A 12,257-nucleotide genomic window follows, 5' to 3' on the forward strand; every position below is an offset into this window, starting at 1 on the left:
GGCAGGAAGTGGAACTATTATTTTTTTTTCAGCATACTGAACGAACGCACTGACTAATGAACATACCTACGATGCTTCAGCGTTCTGTGATGCATACAGCCCGCACTGCAGCACCTGGAACACCATCGTTATTTATAACCATACAACACTACTGTTTCAACTTGTTCTTATTTGCTGTTGCCGCGTGGGATAGTCGCGAGGTCTTAGGCGCCTTGTAACGGTCCGTGCGGCTCCCCCCGTCGGAGGTTCGAGTCCTCCCTCGGGCATGGGTGTGTGTGTTGTCCATAGCGTAAGTTAAAATTAGATTAAGTAGTGTGTAAGCTTAGGGACTGAGGACCTCAGCAGTTTGTTTGCATAAGACCTTACCATACATTTCCTAATTTTGTCTTATTTGTATCGTTTAAATTATTTATTATTATAGTGAAAGTTTATTTTAAAAGTATTTCTGACTGTGGGCAAGTAAACTGTAATTTGGGGAACTAGAAAGAGCCGCCTGCATTTGTGAACTGATTCTTGTGTGATTGCTAAATGTATTTTATTTATGTATTTTACAAGTACCAGTGACTACGCTGTTCGTCCAGATCCTATAGAACAGTGCGTCCACTACCGTAAACCGATGACAGGTTTGATCGTGCACATATTCGCATAATCGTATAAGGAAATTATCTGGGCATCTGTACTCGTTTATAACTGTATAGCACGCCCTTGGATAATATTTGTTATTTTGTTACTTGTGCGCAGTGTTGGCTTATTTAACTAAAAATTTTCATTGTGGAAATGATGTTCATTTGACGGCCTGATCATACTATTAAGGACCTTGCTCTATGCCCATTACCCTGGTTTCAAAACTCATCGAAGCGACAACTCTGAAAGGCGAGTAAAACGAGCAGATGTGCCTATTGCACATATTATCATCATTCCCATTGACATGTTACTTAATTTCAAACGACTACAGTTCGCTGTTCGACGTACATTCTCACAAGGGAACCTCCCCATCGCACCCCCCTCAGATTCAGTTATAAGTTGGCACAGTGGATAGGTCTTGAAAAACTGAACACAGATCAATCGAGAAAACAGGAAGAAGTTGTGTGGAACTATGAAAAAATAAGTAAAATATACAATTTGAGTAGTCCATATGCAAGATAGGCAACATCAAGAATGGCGCGATCTCAGGAGCGCAGTGGTCCCGTGGTTAGCGTGAGCAGCTGCGGAACGAGAGGTCCTTGGCTCAAGTCCTGCCTCCGCTGAAAAGTTTAATATTTTATTTTCCGGTTATGTGACACTCTTATGTTTTCATCACTTTTTTGGGAGTGATTATCACATCCACAAGAAAACCTAAATCGGGCAAGGTAGAAGAATCTTTTTACCCATTTGCCAAGTGTACAAGTTAGGTGGGTCGACAACATATTCCTGTCATGTGACGCCAAGTGTACAAGTTAGGTGGGTCGACAACATATTCCAGTCATGTGACGCACATGCCTTCACCAGTGTCGTATAGAATATATCAGACGTGTTTTCCTGTGGAGGAATCGGTTGACCTAAGACCTTGCGATCAAATGTTTTCGGTTCCCATTGGAGAGGCATATCCTTTCGTCTACTAATCGCACGGTTTTGCGGTGCGGTCGCAAAATACAGACACTAAACTTATTACAGTGAACAGAGACGTCAATGAACGAATGGACAGATCATAACTTTGCGAAAATAAGATATTAAAATTTTAACTCGAAGGCGGACTTGCACCGTTGACCTTTCGATCCGCAGCTGCTCACGCTAACCACGGAACCACGGCGCTCTTGAACTCAGATTATCGTAGATGTTGCCTATATCGCGCGTAGACAACTCAGTTTGTATATTTTGCTTATTTTTTCATAGTTCCATACAACTTCTTCCTGTTTTCTCGATTGATTTGTGTTCAGTTTTTCAAGGCCTATCCACTGTGCCAACTTATAACTAAATCTGAGGGGGGTGCGATGGGGAGGTTCCCTTGTCAGTGACCATCAACGAGGCATAAGATTAGTCGCTTCAAATGTGTGGAATAAGTCTGGAAAGGCCGTGCTTTTCAAATGGTCAACTTTATGTAGCACACTCAACAGTGGTACAGCCGAAATATTTACACTGAAGAACCAAAGACACTGGTACAAGTGCATAATATCGTGTAGGGGCCCCGCGAACACACAGAAGTGCCGCAGCACGACGTGGCATGAACTAGACCAATGTATGAAGTATTGCTGGAGGGAAAGGACACCATCCATCCTGCAGGGCTCACCACAAATCCCAAGAGTACGGTGGAGATCTCTTCTGAACAGCACGTTGCAAGGTATCCCAGATATGCTCAATAATGTTCATGTCTGGGGAGTCTGGTGCCCAGTGGAAGAATTTAAACTCAGAAGCCTGGAGCCACTCTGTAGCAATTCTGGTCGTATTGGGTGTCGCATTGTCCTCCTGGACTTGCCGAAGTCCGTCGGAATGCACAATGGGAATGGATGCAGGTGATCAGAAAGGATGCTTACGTACGTGTCACCTGTCAGAGTCGTATCTAGATGTATTAGAGATCACATATCACTTCAACTGCATACACTCCACACCATTGCAGAGCCTCCACCAGCTGGAACAGTCCCCTGCTGATATGCAGGCTCCACGGATTCATGAGGTTGTCTCCATACCCGTAAACTTCATCCCTTCGGTACAATTTGAAACGAGGTTCGTCCGACCGGGCAACATGTTTCCAATAAAACTGGAAACATCCCCCAGGCTGTGGCTAAGCCATGTCTCCGCAATATCCTTTCTTTCAGGAGTGCTAGTTCTGCAAGGTTCGCAGGAGAGCTCGTGGTCGTGCGGTAGCCTTCTCGCTTCCCACGCCCGGGTTCCCGGGTTCGATTACCGGCGGGGTCAGGGATTTTCTCTGCCTCGTGATGACTGGGTGTTGTGTGATGTCCTTAGGTTAGTTAGGTTTAAGTAGTTCTAAGTTCTAGGGGACTGATGACCATAGATGTTAAGTCCCATAGTGCTCAGAGCCATTCAATTCGCAGGAGAGCTTCTGCAAAGTTTGGAAGGCAGGAGACGAGGTACTGGCAGAAGCAAAGCTGTGAGTACCGGGCGTGAGTCGTGCTTCGGTAGCTCAGATGGCAGAGCACTTGCCCGCGAAAGGCAAAGGTCCCGAGTTCGAGTCTCGGTCGGGCACACAGTTTTAATCTGCCAGGAAGTTTCAACATGTTTCCAGTTATGAGCAGTCCAGTCTCGGTGTTGACGGGCCCAGGCGAGGTTAAGGCTTTGTATCGTGCAGTTATCAAGAGTACACAAGCCTTCGGCTCTGAAAGTCCATATCGATGATGTTTCGTTGAATGATTTGCATGCTGACACTTGTTGATGGCCTAGCACTGAAATCTACAGTAATTTGCGGAAAGGTTGCACTTCTGTCACGTTGAACGATTCTGTTCAGGATCTTTTTCCGGCCGCAGCGATGTCGGAGATTTGATGTTTTACCGGATTCCAGATATTCACGGTACACTCGTGAAATGGTCGTATGGGAAAGGCCTCACTTCATCACTACCTTAGAGACGCTCTGTTCCATCGCTCATGCGCCAACTTTAACAACTCGCTTAAACCTTGATAACCTGCCACTGTAGCAGCAGTAACCGAACAACTGTGCCAGACAGTTGTTGATTTATATAGGCGTTGTCGACCGCAGCGCCGTCTTCTGCCTGTTTAAAAATCTTTGTATTTCAACACTCATGCCTATATCAGTTTGTTTGGCGCTTCAGTGTATTTGTTTTTGCAGCGAATTTAAAAAGACCAAGAATACTGAAGATCGCAAAGCACCTGAAGAAACTTTATAAAATATAATTCAACGCAAAACAATAATTGCTTTTATTTATTTTGTAGATTTATATGTGTCTGATATGTGGATGTGTATCTGCTTGGAAAGAAAGAGGCATTGCAACGCATGCCGAGCATAGATAGTTAACAATATGAGTTAAACCTCGGCGATCTGAAAATAATGGCTCGCTAATGTGGTTATCGACAGATAAAAGAAAGATACGATAACGTAGCTGATTTCGATAGCACCGATTGTGTTGTAGCATTGAAAGCACGTCGCTAGAGACAGTAAACCTCTGCAACCTAGCATCTGCAAATAAATGTCATGCGGAAGCGTTCTTGTATCTGAAACCTTATGGGACTTAACTGCTAAGGTCATCAGTCCCTAAGCTTACATACTACTTAACCTAAATCATCCTAAGGACAAACACACACACCCATGTCCGAGGGAGGACTCGAACCTCCGCCGGAACCAGCCGCACAGTCCATGAGTGTAGCGGCCTACACTGCTCGGCTAATCCCGCGCGGCGAACCGTTCATCATATTGTTCACCTATTCTGCTCTACGGGAAAGTTTGTTCCTGATGGATTCCACGAAATGTGACCAACCGTCGAAAGGAAAAGCGCTTTGCGGCAGGTCTGCAATTTTTACGATGGTTCTCCACGTAAAGGAACAGTTTTCTTCACCGCAGTGTGACGGGTGAGGAAACGCTTATCTGCTACTGCACGCCCAGCAGTACGCGGTTGTCAGGGGAATGGAAACACCCCTCCTTTCCAAAGATAAGGGAGTTGAAGGTGACGCTATCTGCCAGAAAAGTGACGGCCACAATGTCTTGGCACAATACTGCCACGGATCTACAATATTTCCGAACTTAAATAGTGGCGCCCCCCCCCCCCCACCCCTCCCCCTCCGTCTCGAGGGTTTGAGATAGGAAGTCAAAAATTCAAAAAATCGATTTTTCAAAAACATGTTCATTTTGTAGAGCACATTTTTGTAGAGTTTAATACATAAAACGTATATGTTCGAGGAAGTGTAAGAACGTTATTCGGTCTTAAATATGCCAAAGTGCAGTGCCATGCCTCTTCACACAGCAGTCTTCTATCGCGCGTCACTGTATTTCGCTCTGTAGAATTCAAACACTTATACAGAGTGTTACAAAAAGGTACGGCCAAACTTTCAGGAAACATTCCTCACACCCAGAAAAGATGTTATGTCTACATGTGTGCGGAAACGCTTAATTTCCATGTTAGAGCTCATTTTAGTTTCGTCAGTATGTTCTTCCACCTACGCTCAATGGAGCACGTTATCATGATTTCATACGGGATACTCTACCTGTGCTGCTAGAACATGTGCCTTTACAAGTACGACACAACATGTGGTTCATGCACGATGGAACTCCGCCACATTTCAGTCGAAGTGTTCGTACGCTTTTCAACAACAGATTCGGTGACCGATGGATTGGTAGAGGCGGACCAATTCCATGGCCTCCACGCTCTCCTGACCTCAACGCTCTTGACTTTCATTTATGGGGGCATTTGAAAGCTCTTGTCTACGCAACCCCGGTACCAAATGTAGAGACTCTCCGTGCTCGTATTGTGGACGGCTGTGATACAATACGCCATTCTCCACGGCTGCATCAGCGCATCAGGGATTCCATGCGACGGAGGGTGGATGCATGTATCATCGCTAACGGAGGGCATTTTGAACATTTCCTGTGTTTGAAGTCACGCTGGTACGTTCTGTTGCTGTGTGTTTCCATTCCATGATTAAAGTGATTTGAAGAGAAGTAATAAAATGAGCTCTAACATGGAAAGTAAGCGTTTCCGGACACATATCCACATAACATATTTTCTTTCTTTGTGTGTGAGGACTGTTTCCTGAAAGTTTGGCCGTACCTTTTTGTAATACCCTGTATTTTGTAATGGAAGCCATCAAAGCTATATTCAGGACAGTGGAAATTAAAATGTCCTGTGGTACATCTCCTCCTCCCAGTCGGCCGGTTTGACATCCTATCCCCTTTAAAAAAATTAAATTATTATCAGGTGGAATTATTTGTGACCGGGAGAGTAAGAACTCTTCAGAAAATTTGCACTCTTTAATGGCTATTAACTAATAAATTTCTCTTTTGTGTGACATAAAATTATATATGTTGTGGTCTTCAGTCCAGAGACTGGTTTGATGCAGCTCTCCATGCTACTCTATCCTGTGCAAGCTTCTTCATCTCCAAGTACCTACTGCAACGGACATCCTTCTGAATCTGCTTAGTGTATTCACCTCTTGGTCTCCCTCTACGATTTTTACCCTCCACGCTGCCCTTCAATACTAAACTGGTGATCCCTTGATGCCTCAGAACATGTCCTACCAACCGGTCCCTTCTTCTTGTCAAGTTGTGACACAAGCTCCTCTTCTCCCCAATTCTATTCAGTACCTCCTAATTAGTTACGTGATCTACCCATCTAATCTTCAGCATTCTTCTGTAGCACCACATTTCGAAAGCTTCTATTCTCTTCTTGTCTAAACTATTTATCGTACATGTTTTACATCCATACGTGGCTACACACTTCATACAAATACTTTCAAAAAAGACTTCCTGACACTTAAAACCAATACTCGATGTTAGCAAATTTCTCCTCTTCTGAAACGTTTTCCTTACCATAGCCAGTCTACATTTTATATCTACTTCGACTGTCATCAGTTATTTTATATCTACTTCGACCGTCATCAGTTATTTTGCTCCTCAAATAGCAAAACTCAGTTACTACTTTAAGTGTTTGATTTCCCTGAGCATCACCTGATTTAATTCGACTACATTCCATTATCCTCGTTTTGCTTTTGTTGATGTTCATCTTTCAAGACGCTGTCCATTCCGTTCAACTACTCTTCCAGGTCCTTTGCTGCCTCTGACAGAATTACAGTGTCGTCGACAAACCTCAAAGCTTTTATTTCTCCTCCATGGATTTTAATTCCTACTCCAAATTTTTCTTTTGTTTCCTTTACTGCTTGATCAATATATAAATTGAATAACGTCAAGGATAGGCTATAGTCCTGTCTCAGTTCCTTCCCAACCACTGCTTCCCTTTCATGCCCCTCGACTCTTATAACCGCCATCTGCTTTCTAATCTTGCTACACCTTTACCTAATCAAAGTTCGTCAACGTTTTGCTGCATGAAAAATCAAAATGATGTTGCCTAATACTCAAAAGGCTGTTAACGCGAATAGTAACGAAGAGTGGTATGGTTTATCGATTTGATTATGTCTATTTTATCACTGTCTGCTAGATAAAATCAAATAGGGCTTTCTAAAATTGCAGCATTTGTAACACACGCCAAATAAGCTAGAATGTTTTGGCACAAATGGTCATTGTTATCTCCCTCATTTAGCTAATTAACACGACACAACACAGTTCACGAAGTACTAATGTCAAATGCCTATTAGGCCTATTACAAGCAAAAAGTGTAGGAAACAGTTTCACGTCTTATTCGTACGCACCAGTTTCTCAAGCGTGACATCGAGAAGTAATAATACGAAATTTTTACAGAAATTTGGAATCGTCATATTCTTCCATTTAATTTGTGTGATATCCCCGTTTCTTCGTTCTAACATATAATTCATTGTCAAAACTTATTCTTCGGTTAACTTCACTGACCCTGCCAGAATCACAGGTTCAGTTATACCGTGTTTATTCTCCGGCAAGGCGTTATTACATGCTCGTACAACGCGTTTCCCGCACTATTCCGGGAGTAGAACTTAAAGCAGCTGCTAATCGGGACTGTACAACTGGTAATTTAGCGATCTGACAAAAATTTTCTGTCAAAGTTTCATTTTCTTGGATACACCGAGAAGATAGTTTGTTATCTTTCTTATCTGTTAATCCTGTTAGTCGTTTATTTCCACTCTGGAAGTCTGAATCAATGGATTTCGCTAATGATTATAACAACGACTATCATTCGCACACCCTGTTAACCACATAAACAAACAGCGATTGGCATTCACCCTTCGGGTTTCTTCCGCTCAGCTCGTATAAGCCCGTCCCTTTTTGTCTGCGGGAAATTTTATTACGTATAGATGGGACGGGGAGTCCCCTGTCAGAGACATCAAGTACACTATACAAGCATTCAACAATCAACTTATGATTCATTCAGAAATCTACTTATAATGTGTTAAAAATGTTCTAAAACGAACAAGGACGCCTTTGAAAATCATACGTATAATCAATAGACCAACGTGCGCTGTGAAATGCGATAGGGAGCTGGTCTTGAGTGGAAAGGTACTGAGCCATAATGAATTTATTAATGTTTCTAAAAACACTAATGAATTAATTTTTAAAATGCAAAAATCCAAGAATAAAATTAACAAATTGCCTCCAGAACTGAAAAGACTAAATTTCAATAACACAACTGATAGCAAACACCTCTAAACGGCAACAGTTTAAAATCACTTCCTTTTAGCAAAGAATATGAAAGAAAGTAAAATAAAATTTACATTACAAACAGCAAAAAATATGATAAAATGAATATGCCACAAATATCAACCATCGGCTACAGCCAGTAATTATCACAACGACATTACCTTCGAAGAAGCCAAAATGACTGACAAATGTGGTCCAAATTTATGATGACAGCAGCGATGGCAGAGGCAACGCCAGTATGAATAATTTCTCCTCCTCTGCTAACATAGGACGGCGGTTGCCGCTACCACACTACTAGAAACCTTCATTAAATTTTCAATCATGGTACACAGGCATCTTTAGCTAGACCACAGTTAACAAGAGGTACAGTCACCTATCCTGTAAAACAGAGACAACTCGTTAATTATATAGTAAAAATTAAACATACTACAAATGCAGAAAGTACGAACGTTTTGCAGGAAACTTTGACTTGACTATTGAGGCGTAAAATTTTTCTTTAGTTTTTTTAAATTTTTTTTTAGTAGATGCAAACAATTTAGTATACAGCTCGAACTCATAATATTATCCATCAGGTAACTATAGACATGCCTCAGAAATAAGGTAGCTAGAATAAATAATTTTCACTGACTGTAAAGTACAATTCGTAAATCAGAAGAATTACACGTGCATTCTATACCCTTAGGTCCTAAAATCAGTTTGGAATGGTGACGGCCGCAAGCTCACACACACTGACAGAAATGAACTCAAGTAGTACCAGGTAAAACCTTCATAAATAACACATTTACATACACATCAAAAAAAATTTTCATCACCTCAGTTCCAAGAGTTCCGGAACTTGTACAGAAAACTGGAATAGAAATCAACATAGAAATCATTTCCGTCCTTTTTATTGCTTATGAAAACCACACATTGCATGTTGTACCACCGTACAGCGAAGCCTTCAGCGGTGGTGGTCCAGACTGCGGCGCACACCGGTACCTCTGACACCCAGTAGCACGTCCTCTTGCATTGATGCATGCCTGTATTCATCGTGGCATGCTATCCACAAGTTCATCAAGGCACTGTTGGCCCATATTGTCTCATTCCTCTTGCATTGATGCATGCCTGTATTCATCGTGGCATACTATCCACAAGTTCATCAAGGCACTGTTGGCCCATATTGTCTCATTCCTCTTGCATTGATGCATGCCTGTATTCATCGTGGCATACTATCCACAAGTTCATCAAGGCTCTGTTGGCCCATATTGTCTCATTCCTCTTGCATTGATGCATGCCTGTATTCATCGTGGCATGCTATCCACAAGTTCATCAAAGCACTGTTGGTCCATATTGTCCCATTCCTCAACGGCGATTCGGCGTAGATCTCTCAGAGTGGTTGGTGGGTCACGTCGTCCATAAACAGCCTTTTTCAATCTATCCCAGGCATGTTCGATTGCGTTCACGTCTGGAGAACATGCTGGCCACTCTAGTCGAGCGATGTCATTATCCTGAAGGAAGTCATTCACAAGATGCGCATTCACGTATCGCACAGCCATTACGGCGCCTTCCATGACCACCAGCGACGTACGTCGGCCCCATATAATGCCACCCCAAAACAGCAGGGAACCTCTCCTTGTTGCACTCGCTGGACAGTATGTGTAAAGCGTTCAGCCTGACTGGGTTCCCATAAACACGTCTCCGACGATTGTCTGGTTGAAGGCATATGCGACACTCATCGGTGAAGAGAACGTCATGCCAACCCTGAACGGTTCATTCGGCATGTTGTTGGGCCCATCTGTACCGCGCTGCATGGTGTCGTGGTTGCAAAGATGAACCTCGCCATGGACGTCGGGAGTGAAGTTGGGCATAATGTAGTCTACTGCGCACAGTTTGAGTCGTAACACGATGTCCTGTGGCTGCACGAAAAGCATTATTCAACATGGTGGCGTTGCTGTCATGATTGACAGGATTGACGAGCATTGACAAAGAAGGATTTAACGAAGATTACTGGCAGTCAGAAACCCACGGGTACCACCCAGGAGACGCGTCCAAAACTTGCAAAGGACAGATCGGCACCACAATGGACGCAAACAGCTTGCAACTTCAACAGCAGAGGGCACACTGAATACTGTGCGTCCTGTCGAAGTAGCTTTTAATGAGCAATGTTCATGGTTGCGACCAACACTTGTTCCGCCAAACCCGCAGTGAGCAAAGGCACCACTATAGCCAACGGGCAGACACTTGGCCACAACAACGCACCGCCTCACTTGGGCTACCCGCCGCCCGTCTCACACTCTCCTCTTCTCCAGATCGCTGCAGCCCTTCCTTAACTACACTACTGGCCATTAAAATTGCTACACGAAGAGGAAATGCAGATGATAATCGGGTATTCATTGGAAAAATATATTATACTAGAACTGACATGTGATTACATTTTCACGCAATTTGGGTGCATAGATCCTGAGAAATCAGTACCCAGAACAACCACCTCTGGCCGTAATAACGGCCTTGATACGCCTGGGCATTGAGACAAACAGAGCTTGGATGGCGTGTACAGGTACAGCTGCCCAGTTCACATTACTGGCGTATTGTGACGAGCCAGTTTCTCGGCCACCTTTGACCAGACGTTTTCAGTTGGTGAGAGCTCTGGAGAATGTGCTGGCCAGGGCAGCAGTCGAACATTTACTGTATCCAGAAAAGTCCGTATAGGACCTGCAACATGCGGTCGTGCATTATCCTGCTGAAATGTAGGGTTTCACAGGGATCGAATGAAGGGTAGAGCCACGGGTCGTAACACATCTGAAATGTAACGTCCACTGTTCAAAGTGGCGTCAATGCGAACAAGTGGTGACCGAGACGTGTAACCAATGGTATCTGATACCATCACGCCGGGTGATGCGCCAGTATGGCGATGACGAATACACGCTTCCAAGGTGCGTTCACCGCGATGTCGCCAAACACGGATGCGACCATCATGATGCAGTAAACAGAACCTGGATTCATCCGAAAAAATGACGTTTTGCCATTCGTGCACCCAGGTTCGTTGCTGAGCACACCATCGCACGCGCTCCTGTCTGTGATGCAGCGTCAAGGATAACCACAGCCATAGTCCATGCTGCTGCAAACGTCATCGAACTGTTCGTGCAGATGGTTGTTGTCTTGCAAACGTCCCCATCTGTTGACACAGGGATCGAGACGTGGCTGCACGATCCGTAACGGCCATGTGGATAAGATGCCTGTCATCTCGACTGCTAGTGATACGAGGCCATTGGGATGCAGCACGGCGTTCCGTATTACCCTCCTGAACCCACCGATTCCATATTCTGCTAACAGTCATTGGGTCTCGACCAACGCGAGCAGAAATGTCGCGATGCGATAAACCGCAATCGCGATAGGCTACCATCCTACCTTTATCAACGACGGAAACGTGATGGTACGCATTTCTCCTCCTTACACGAGTCATCACAACAACGATGCACCAGGCAACGCCGGTCAACTGTTGTTTGTGTTTGATAAATCGGTTGAAAATTTTCCTCATGTCAGCACGTTGTAGGTGTCGCCACCGGCGCCACCCTTGTGTGAATTCTCTGAAAAGGTAATCATTTGCATATCACAGCATCAATTTCGCGTCGTCTGTAGCACGTCATCTTCGCGGTGTAGCAATTTTAATGGCCAGTAGTGTAGCTTCTCCTCCGACCTGCCCTCTGTCGGCGACAGTAACGCTCCATGCGCTCTTGCAACCAGAGGGGTTCCATCCACGGGATTTACGCGAAATTAAACGTAAGCGCCCGGCACACGTTTGATGCTAGGTGCTTTGTGAAACAGCATTTTTTTCTTCAAGAATACGAATTTGGCGCCCCCTGAAATTGCCGCAGGGGGCAGGTACCTCAGTCTGCCAACCCCCCCCCCCCCCCATGTCTCCCCGCTCCTAGAGCTGGGCCAGGCACAGTGCAGACGTCATAGTCGCGGAGTTTTTGGAAAGAGGGAGGACAGTAACCTCCGGGCCGGGCCGGCTGCGAAACCTTCACAGGCTTTCGGGATGCAAACAGGAGGG

This window comes from Schistocerca cancellata, chromosome 10 (assembly GCF_023864275.1).
Source record: "Schistocerca cancellata isolate TAMUIC-IGC-003103 chromosome 10, iqSchCanc2.1, whole genome shotgun sequence".
Classification (NCBI taxonomy): Eukaryota; Metazoa; Arthropoda; class Insecta; order Orthoptera; family Acrididae; genus Schistocerca; species Schistocerca cancellata.